The sequence below is a fragment of the Mesoplodon bidens genome, assembly GCF_964165515.1.
Source record: "Mesoplodon bidens genome assembly, contig: HAP1_SCAFFOLD_306, whole genome shotgun sequence".
NCBI lineage: Eukaryota > Metazoa > Chordata > Mammalia > Artiodactyla > Ziphiidae > Mesoplodon > Mesoplodon bidens.
Window position 1 is genome coordinate 403,454 of NW_027671892.1, and position 12,022 is coordinate 415,475.

Sequence of the window (12,022 nt, forward strand, 5' to 3'; positions counted from 1 at the left end):
CACTTGTCGGCACAATGCTCCCTGACTATTGCCATCAGTATGCACCTTGAACCCCTTCATGACAAAGCTCCATGCCTTTTATAATACAATGATTCATGCCCTTTGCATCACAATGCTACAAGACCCCTGTGATCACAATGCTCATTGCACTTGTCATCACAAATCTCCATGACGCATGTCATCAGAATGCTCCATGGCCTTCTCATCATAATGTTCCATGCCCTTGTCATCACAAAGGTCCAAGACACCTGTAATCACAATGTTCCCTGCTCCTTTTCATCAGAATGCTCCATGAGACGTTTCATCACAAGGTTCCATGGTTTTCACATCACAGTGCTCCAGGACCTTGTCATCACAGTGCTCCATTCCCTTGTCATCACAATACTCCATGACACCTGTCATCAAAATAATCTATGAACATTTTCACCCCAATGCTCCATGACCCTTCTCATCACAGTGATGCATGCCCATGTCATCCCAATGCTGCATGACACCTGTATTCACAATGCTTCATGACGCTTGTCATCACATTGCTTCATGATACCTGTCATCAAAATACTCCATGCGTTTGTCAGCAAAATGCTACATGACCTTATCATTACAATGCTCTATGCGCTTGTTATCACCTTACTCCATTACCATTGCCATCACAATCCTCCATGAAACTTGGGATCACATTGCTTCAGGCCCTTGTCATCAAAATGCTCCATGATCCTTTAAATCAAAATGAGCCAAGAACTCTGTCATCACAATGCTCCAATCCCTTGTGATCACAGTGTTCCATAACACTTGTCATCACAACGCTCCATGATGCGTGTCATCAAAATACTCCATGCCCTTTTCATCACAATGCTCCATGACATTTGTCATCACAATACTCCATTAAATTTGGCATCACAATACTACCTAGCATTGTCATCGCAATGGACCATGACATATGTCATCACAATGCTCCCTGACACCTGTCTTCACAATACTCCATGACCTTCTCTTCACAATGATCCATGGCCTTGTCATCACAATGCACCATGTCCACTGGCATCACAATAATCTATGAAAGTTGTCAGACCAATGCTCCAAACACCTGTCATCACAATACTCCATGCCCTTGTCATCAAAATGCTCAATGACTTGTCATCACAAAGCTCCATGACCCATGACCCATGTATCACGGTGTTCCGTGCCTTCCTCATCACAATGCTCCATGCCCACACTCATCACAATAATCCAAAAATATTTCAGACCAATGCTCCATGCCCTTCTCATCAAAATGCTCCATTACCCCTGTCATAACAATGCTCCATGACCCCTTCCATCACAATGTTACACGGCCTTTTCATCACAAGGCTCCATGACACTTGTCATCACAATGCTCAAGAACCCTGTATTCACAATGCTAAATGCCCTCGTCATCACAAAGCTGCATGACGCATGTCATCAGAATGCTCCATGGTCTTCTCATCACCATGATTCATTACCTTGTCATCACAATGCTCCAAGACCCCTGTAATCACAATGCCCCATGCCCCTTTTCAACAGAATGCTCCATGAGATTTCTCATCAAAAGTCTCCATGGTCTTCTCATCACAATGCTCCAGGACCTTGTCATCACCATGCTCCATTCCCTTGTTATCACAATGCTCCATGACCACTGTCATCAAAATACTCCATGAACATATTCGGCCAAATGCTCCATGACCTTATCATCACAATGCTCCATGAGCAATATCATCCCTTTTCTCCATGACCACGGTTATCACAACACTCCATGACACCTGACAACACAATGATCCGGGACCCTTGTAATCACAATGCTCCATTCCCTAATCATCACAATGCTCCATGACCCCTGTCATCACAATAATCCATGAATATTTTCAGCCCAATGCCTCATGACCCCTGCCATCACAATGTTCAATGGCCTTGTCATCACAAAGCTCCATAACAATTGTCATCACAATGCTCAAGACACCTGTAATCACAATGCTACATGCTCTTGTCATCACAGTGCTCCATATCTCATGTCATCAGAATGCTCCATGGCCTTCTCATCACAAGGCTCCATGTCCTTGCCATCACAATGCTCCATTACACCTATCAAAACAATGCTCCATACCCCTGCCATCACGATGTTCCATGGCATTTTCATCACAAGGCTCCATGACCCTTCTCATCACAATGCTCCAAGACGCCTGTGATCACAATATGCCATGCACCTTTTCAATTAAATGATTCATGAAACCTGTCATCACAATGCACCATGCCCATCATCATAATGCTTCATTGCTATTGTCATCACAATGAAATCAAAATGCTCCATGACCTCTGTCATAACAATGCTCCAAACCCTTGTGATCACAATATTCCATAAAACTTGTCATCATAATGCCTCATGACGCTCCTCATCACAATTATCCATGGTCTTCTCATCACAATGCTCCATGACCTCTGTCATCACATTGCTCAATACACTTGTCATCAAAACGTTTCCTGAATCTTGTAGTCTGTATGCTCCTTGAAACCTGTCATCACACGGCTCCATGACTTTTTCATCACAATTATCCATGCCCTTTTCATCACAATGCTCCAAGACCGCTGTAATCACAATGCTCCATGCCCTTGTCATCACAAAGCTCAATGACGCATGTCATCATAATGCTCCCTGGCCTTCTGCTCACAATGCTCCATGCCCTTTCCATCACAATTTTCCAAGAACCTTGTTATCACAATGCTCCATGCCCCTTTTCATCAGTATGCTCCATGAGATTTGTCATCACAAGGCTCCATGGTTTTCTCATCACAATGCTCCAGGACCTTGTCATCACAATGCTTCACGACCTTGTCATGAACATTCTCAATGGCCCTTGTCATCATAATGCTCCAAGCCCTAGTCATCACAATGCTCCATTATATTTGTCATGACAATCCTCCTTTACATTTGGCATCACAATGCCCCCTGACATTGTCATCGCAATGGACCATGACATATGTCATCACAATGCTCCCTGACACTTGTCTTCACAATACTCCATGACCTTCTCATCCAAATGCTCCATGCCATTGTCATCACAAGGCTCCATGACCTTGTCATCACAATGCACCATGCCAACTGTCATCACAATAATCTATGAAATTTTTCAAACCAATGCTCCATGGTCTGTCATCACAATGCTTCATGCCCTTGTCATCACAATGCTCCATGACCACTGTCATCACAATGCTCCGTGACTCTAGGCATCACAATGGTTCATAACAGTTGTCATCACAATGGTCCATGCCCGCGTCATCACAAGGCTCTGTGACCTTTGTAACCACAATGCTCCATGAAATTTCCATCACAATGCTCCGTGACACTTGTCATCACAATGCTCCATGCCTTTGTCAGAAAAATGCTCCATAAACATTGTAATCACAATGCTCCATGCCCTTCTTATGACAATGCTCCTTTACCCCTGTCATAACAATGCTCCATGAACCCTGCCATCCCAATGTTCCACAGACTTGTCATCACAAGGCTCAATGACAATTGTCGTCACTATGTTCCAAGACCACTGTAATCACAATGCTCGCTGACCTTGTCATCACAAGGCTCCATGACACATGTCATCAGAATGTTCCATGGCTTTCTCATCAAAATGTTCCATGCCCTTGTCATCACAATGCTCCAAGACCCCTGTAATCACAATGCTCCATGCCCCTCTTCATCTCAATGCTCCATGAACCCTGTCATCACAATACTCCATGAACATTTTAAGGCCAATGCTCCATGACCCTTGTCATCACAATAATCCATGACTTGGTCATCCCAATGCTCCATGAACCCTGTATTCACAATGCTCCGTGACGCTTGTTATCACAGTTCTCCAGGACAACTGTCATCACAATGCCCCATGCCTTTGTCAGCAAAATGCTACATGAACTTGTCATTACAATGCTCTATGCCCTTGTCATCACAGTACACCATTACAATTGTCATCACAATCCTCCATGAACCGTGGGATCACACTGCTTCATACCCTTGTCATCAAAATTTTCCATGCTCCTTGAAATCAAAATGATCTATGACATCTGTCATCACAAAGCTTCAAAACCTTGTGATAACAAAGTTTCAAAACTCTTGTCATCAAATCGCTCCATGATGCCTATCATCACAATACTCCATGCCCTTTTCATCACAATGCTCCATGACCTTTGTCATCACAATTCTCAATACACTTGTTATCACAATGCTCCCTGACACTTGTCGGCAAAATGCTCCTTGAACACTGTCACGAAAAGGCTCCATGCCTTTTTCATCACAATGCCCCATGCCATTTTCATCACAATGCTCCATGCCATTGTCATCAAAATACTCCACAAGCTTGTCATCAGAATGCTCCATGACCCTTGTCATCACAATTCTCCATGCACTTTTCAGCACAATGCTCCCTGACCGTTGTCATCACAATGCTCCAAGCCATTGTCATCACAATGGGCCATTACATATGTCATGCCAATGCTCCCTGACATCTCTCTTCACAATACTGCATGACCTGGTCATCACAATGCTCCATGCCCTTGTCATCACAATGCGCCATACAAACTGTCATCGCAATAATCCATGAAATTTATTAGACCAATGCTCCATGCCCTTGTCATCACAATGCTCCATGACCCCTGTCATCACAATGCTCCGTCACTCCAGTAATCACAATTCTTCATGACCTTTGTCATCACAATGGTCCATGCCCTCATCATCAACAGTCTCTGTGACATTTTTAACCACAAAGCTCCATGAAATTTTCATCACAATTCTCTTTGACCCTTGTCATCACAATGCTCTATGTCTTTCTCAGCACAATTCTCCATGACCCTTGTCATCACAGTGCTCCATGTGCTTGTCAGCACAATGCTCCACGACACATGTCATCACAATTCACCATGTGCTTGTCATCACAGTGCTCCAAAATCTTGTCATCACAATGCTCCATAAAACTTGTCATCACAATGTTCCCTGCACTTCTCATCAAAATGCTCTCTCACAAATGATATCACAGTATTACATCAATATTCGTCACAATACTACCTCACCCCTGGCATCACAATGTTCCATGACTCCTGTCATCACAATGCTACATGCTATATCATCACAATATTCGATGACCACTGACATCACAATTTTCCCAAACCCCTGTCATCAAAATGTTCCATGACCTTTTTCATCAAATTGCTCCATGAACCTGTCATCAAATTGCTTCCTTCCCTTCTCATCACAGTGCACAACGCCCTTGCCAACAAAATGCTCCATGATCTTTGCCATCACAAAGATCAATGACGCTTGGCATCACAAAGCTCCATGCCATTGTCATCACAAAGCTCCATGACACATGTCATCAGAATGCTCCATGGCCTTCTCATCACAATGCTCCATGCCCTTGTCATCAAAATGCTCCATTACCACTGTCATAACAATGCTCCATGACCACAGCCATCACGATGTTCCATGGCCTTATCATCACAAGGCTCCATGACCCTTCTCATCACAATGCTCCAAGACACCTGTAATCACAATGCTCCATGGCCCTTTTCATCTCAATGATCCATGAAACCTGTCATCACAATGCACCATGCCCATCATCATAATGCTTCATGCTATTGTCATCACAATGAATTCTCAATGTTCCATGACCTCTGTCATAACAATGCTCCAAACCCTTGTGATCACAATATTCCATAACACGTGTCATCACAATGCCCCATGACACTCGTCATCACAGTTATCCATGGTCTTCACATCACAATGCTCTATGCCTTTCTCAGGACAATTCTCCATGATGCTTGTCATCACAATGCTCCATGCCCTTGTCATCACAAAGCTCAATGACGCATGTCATTAGAATGCTCCTTGGACTTCTCCTCACAATGCTCCATCCCCTTGTCATCACAAAGTTCCAAGACCCCTGTAATCACAAAGGTCCATGCTTCTTTTCATCAGTATGCTCCATGAGATTTGACATCACAAGGCTCCATGGTTTTCTCATCACAATGCTCCAGGACCGTGTCATCACAATGCTCCATGACCTTGTCATGAAAATTCTCAATGGCCCTCGTCATCATAATGCTCGAAGCCCTATTCATCACAATGCTCCATTACATTTGACATCACAATGCTCCACGACCGTATCATCACAATGCTCCATGACCTTTTCATGAAAATTCTCAATGGCCCTCGTCATCATAATGCTCGAAGCCCTATTCATCACAATGCTCCATTACATTTGACATCACAATGCTCCCTGCCATTGTCATCGCAATGGACCATGACTTATGGCATCACAATGCTCCCTAACACCTGTCTTCACAATACTCCATAACCTTCTCATCACAATGCTCCATGCCATTGTCATCACAATGCAGCATGTCCACTGTCATCACAATAATCTATGAAAATTTTCAGTCGAATACTCCGGGCCCCTGTCATCACAATGCTCCATGCACTTGTCATCAAAATGCTCCATGACCCCTCTATTCACAATGCTCTGTGACGCTTGTCATCACAGTGCTCCATGACACCTGTCATCACAATGCTCCCTGCCCTTCTCATCAAAATGCACCACACACTTCTCATCAAAATGCTCCATGACCATTGTCATCACAAAGATCCATGACCCTTGGCATCACAGTGCTCCATGTCATTGTCATCACAGTGCTCCATGAACGCTCTCAGGACATTGCTTCATGTTCTTGTCATCAAAAAGCCCCATGACACATGTCATCAGAATGCTCCATGGCCTCATCACAAGGCTACATGTCCTTGCCATCACAATGCTCCATTACCGCTGTCATAACAGTGCTCCATGGCTCCTGCCATCACGATGTTCCATGGCCTTGTCATCACAAGGCTCCATGACCCTTCTCATCACCATGCTCCAAGATCCCTGTAATCACAATGCTCCATGCCCCTTTTAATCACAATGATCCATGAACCCTGTCATCACAATGCACCATGCCCATCATCATAATGCTTCATGCTATTGTCATCAAAATGAAATCAAAATGCTCCATGACCTCTGTCATAACAATGCTCGAAACCCTTGTGATCACAATATTCCATAACACTTGTGATCACAATGTCCCATGACTCTCGTCATCACAATTATCCATGGTCTTCTCATCACAATGCTCCATGACCTTTGTCATCACAATGCTCAATACACTTGTTATCAAAATGCTCCCTGACACTTGTTGTCTGTATGCTCCTTGTACCCTGTCATGACAAGGCTCCATGCCTTTTTCATCACAGTGATCCATGCCCTTTTCATAAAAATGCTCCAAGACCCCTGTAATCACAATGCTCCATGCCCTTGTCATCACAAAGCTCAATGACGCATGTCATTATAATGCTCCTTGGCCTTATCCTCACAATGCTCCATGCCCATGTCATCACAATGTTCTACGACCCTTGTAATCACAATGGTCCATGTCCCTTTTCTTCAGTATCATCCATGAGATTTGTCATCACAAGGTTCCATGGTTTTCTCATCACAATGCTCCAGGACATTGTCATCACAATGCTTCACGACCTTGCCATGAAAATTCTCAATGGCCCTTGTGATCATAATGCTCCAAGCCCTACTCATCACAATGCTTCATTACCCCTATCATAACAATGATCCATGACCCCTGCCATCACAATGTTCCACGACCTTGTCATCACAAGGCTCCAAGACACTTGTCAACACAATGCTCCAAGAACCCTGTAATCACAATGCTCCATGCCCTTGTCATCACACATCTCCATGACACATGTCATCAGAATGTTCCATGGCCTTCTCTTCAAAATGTTCCATGCCCTTGTCATCACAGTGCTCCAAGACCCCTGTAATCACAATGCTTTATGCCCCATTTCATCAGTATGCTCCATGAGATTTGTCATCACAAGGCTCCATGGTTTTCTCATCACAATGCTTCAGGACCTTGTCATCACAATTCTTCACGACCTTGCCATGAAAATTTTCAATGGCCCTTTTCATCATAATGCTCCAAGCCCTAGTCATCATAATGCTCCATTATATTTGTCATCACAATCCTCTATTACATTTGCCATCACAGTGCTCCCTGCCATTGTCATCACAATGGACCATGACATATGTCATCACAATGCTCCCTGACACCTATCTTCACAATACTCCATGACCTTCTCATCACAATGCTCCATGCCCTTATCATCACAATGTCCATGACACCTGTCATCCCAATGTTCCGTGACTTCAGGCAGCACAATGCTTCATAACATTTGTCATCACAGTGGTCAATGCCCTCATCATCACAAGGCTCTGTGACCTTTTTAACGACAATGCTCCATGACCTTTGTCATCACAATGCTCAATACACTTGTCATCAAAATGCTCCCTGACAGTTGTCGTCAGTATGCTCCTTGAACCCTGTCATGACAAGGCTCCATGCATTTTTCATCAGAATGATCCATGCCCTTTTCATCACAATGCTCCAAGACCGCTGTAATCACAATGCTCCATGCCCTTGTCATCACAAAGCTCTATTATGCATATCATTAGAATGCTCATTGGACTTCTCCTCACAATGCTCCATGCCCCTGTTATCACAATGTTCCAAGAACCGTGTAATCACAGTGGTCCTTGCCCATTTTCATCAGTATGCTCCATGAGATTTTTCATCACAAGCCTCCATGGTTTTCTTATCACAATACTCCAGGACCTTGTAATCACAATGCTTCATGACTTTGTCATGAAAATTCTCAATGGCCCTTCTCATCATAATGCTCCAAGCCCTAGTCATCACAATGCTCCATTATATTTGTCACCATGATCCTCCATTATATTTGGCATCACAATGCTCCCGGCCATTGTCATCGCAATGGACCATGACATATGTCATCACAATGCTCCCTGACACCTTTCTTCAAAATACTCCATGAACTTCTCATCACAATGCTCCATGCCCCTGTCATCACAATGCTCCAAACCCTTGTGATCACAAAGTTCCATAACACTTGTCATCACAACGTTCCATGATGCCTGTCATCACAATACTCCATGCCCTTTTCATCACAATGCTCCATGATCTGTGTCATCACAATTCTCAATACACTTTTCATCACAATGCTCCTTGACACTTGTCGTCAGAATGCTCCTTGAACCCTGTCAGGAACAGGCTCCATGCCTTTTTCATCACAATGCCCCATGCCATTTTCATCACAATGCTCCATGCCATTGTCATCAACATACTCCACAAGCTTGTCATCAGAATGCTCCATGACCCTTGTCATCACAATTCTCCACGCATTTGTTAGCACAGTGCTCCAAGCCAATGTCATCACAATGCTCCATTACCTTTGTCGTCAGATTCCTCCATGACACTTGGCATCACAATGCTCCGTGCCATTGTCATCACAATGGGCCATTACATATGTCATGACAATGCTCCATGACACCTGTCTTCAAAATACTGCATGACCTGGTCATCACAATGCTCTATGCACTTGTCATCACAGTGCTCCATGACACCTGTCATCAAATGCTTCATGACCTTTGTCATCACAATGGTCCATACCCTCATCATCAACAGTCTTTGTGACCTTTGTAACCACAATGCTCCATGAACATATCATCACAAAGCTCCTTGATTCTTGTCATCCCAGTGCTCCATGCCTTTGTCAGAAAAATGCTCCATGACCCCTGTCATCACAATGTGCCACGCGCTTTTCATCACAACGGTCCACAAATGTGTCCTGGCAATGCTCCATAAACATTGTAATCACAATGCTCCATGCACTTCTCATCACAATGCTCCATTACACCTGTCATAACAATGCTCCATGACCCTTGCCATCACAATGTTCCACGGCCTTGTCATCACAAGGCTCCATGACGCTTGTCATCACAATGTACCAAGACCACTGTAATCACAATGCTCCATGCCCTTGTCATCACAAAGATCCATGACACATGTTATCAGTATGTTCCATGGCCTTCTCATCAAAATGCTCCATGCCCTTGTCATCACAATGTTCCATTACCACAGTCATAACAATGCTTCCTGACCCCTGCCATCACAATGCTCCCTGCCCTTCTCATCACAATGCACAATGCCCTTGTCATCAAAATGCTCCTTGACCTTTGTCATCACAAAGATTCATGACCCTTGGCATCACAATGCTCCATGTCATTGTCATCATAATGCTCCATGAACGCTCTCAACCCATTGCTCCATGCCCTTGTCATCACAAAGCTGCATGACACATGTCATCAGAATGCTCCATGTCCTTCTCATCACAATGCTCCATGCCCTTGCCATCACAATGCTCCATTACATCGTCATAACAATGCTCCATGACCCCTGCCATAACCATGTTCCATGGACTTGTCATCACAAGGCTCCATGATCCATCTCATCACAATGTTCGAAAACCCCTGTAATCACAATGCTCCATGCCCCTTTTCATCTCACTGATCCATGAACCCTGTCTTCATAATGCACCATGCCCATCATCATAAGGCTTCATGCTATTGTTATCACAATGAAATCTAAATGCTCCATAACTTCTGTCATAACAGTGCTCCAAATCCTTGTGATCACAGTATTCCATAACACTTTTCATCAGAGTGCCCCATGACGCTCATCATCACAATAATCCTTGGTTTTCTCATCAAAATGCTCCATGACCTTTGTCATCACAATGCTCAATCCACTTGTCATCAAAATGCTCCCTGACACTGGTTGTCTGTATGCCCCTTGTACCCTGTTATGACAAGGCTCCATGCCATTTTCATCACAATGAACCATGCCCTTCTCATCACAATGCTTGAAGACCACTGTTATCACAATGCTCCGTGCTCTTTTCATCACAAAGCTCCATCACACATGTCATCAGAATGTTCCATGGACTTCTCATCAAAATGCTCCATGACCTTGTCATCACAATGCTCCAAGACCCCTGTAATCACAATGCTCCATGTCCCTATTCATCTCAATGCTCCATGAAACCTGTCATCACAATGCATCATGCCCATCATCATAATGCTTCCGGCTATTGTCAGCACAATGAAATCAAAATTCTCCATGACCTCTGTCATCACAATGCTCCATGACCCCTGTTATCAAAATACTCCATGAACTTTTAAAGCCCAGTGCTCCATGACCCTTGTCATGACAATCATCCATGCCCTTGTCATCCCAATGCTTCATGACCCCTGTATTCACAATGCTCCGGGACGCTTATCAGCACAGTGCTCCATGACATCTGTCATCACAATGCTCCATGCTTTTGTCAGCAAAATGCTACATGACATTTTCATTACAATGCTCTATGTGCTTGTCATCACAATACTCCATGACCATTGTCATCACAATCCTCCATGAACCTTAGGATCACATTGCTTCATGTCCTTGTCATCACAATGCTCCATGCTCCTAGAAATCAAAATGATTCATGACCTTTGTCATCACAATGCTCCAAACCATTGTGATAACAATGTTCCATAAATCTTGTCATCACAATGCTCCATGATGCTTGTCATCACAGTACTCCATGCCCGTTTCATCACAATGCTCCATGACATTTGTCATCACAATTCTTAATACACTTGTCATCACAGTGCTCCCTGAATCTTGTCGTCAGAATACTCCTTGAACCCTGTCACAAAAAGGCTCCATGCCTTTTTCATCACAATGCCCCATGCCGTTTTCATCAAAATGTTCTATGCCATTGTCATCAAAATACTCCACAATCTTGTCATCAGAATCCTCCATGACCCTTGTCATCACAATTCTCCATGCACTTGTCAGCACAATGCTCCCTGACCCTTGTCATCACAATGCTCCAAGCCATTGTCATCACAATGCTCCATTACCTTTGTCATCAGAATCCTCCATGACCCTTGGCATCACAATTCTCCATGTGCTTGTCAGGACAGTGCTGCATGACACATGTCATCACAATGCACCATGAGCTTCCCATCACAGTGCTCCACAATCTTGTCATCACAATGCTCCGTAAAACTTG

At 43.9% G+C, this 12,022-nt stretch overlaps 1 long non-coding RNA gene across 1 annotated transcript in view; it reads right to left on the reverse strand.

The window, feature by feature from the left end:
* LOC308610858 overlaps positions 1-12,022 on the reverse strand; it is a 308,372-nt gene that overhangs the window by 279,757 nt on the left and 16,593 nt on the right. The window contains exon 2 of the long non-coding RNA XR_014014682.1: positions 1,752-1,823. This is a non-coding gene — a long non-coding RNA (uncharacterized lncRNA). The remainder of the gene's footprint in view (positions 1-1,751; positions 1,824-12,022) is intronic.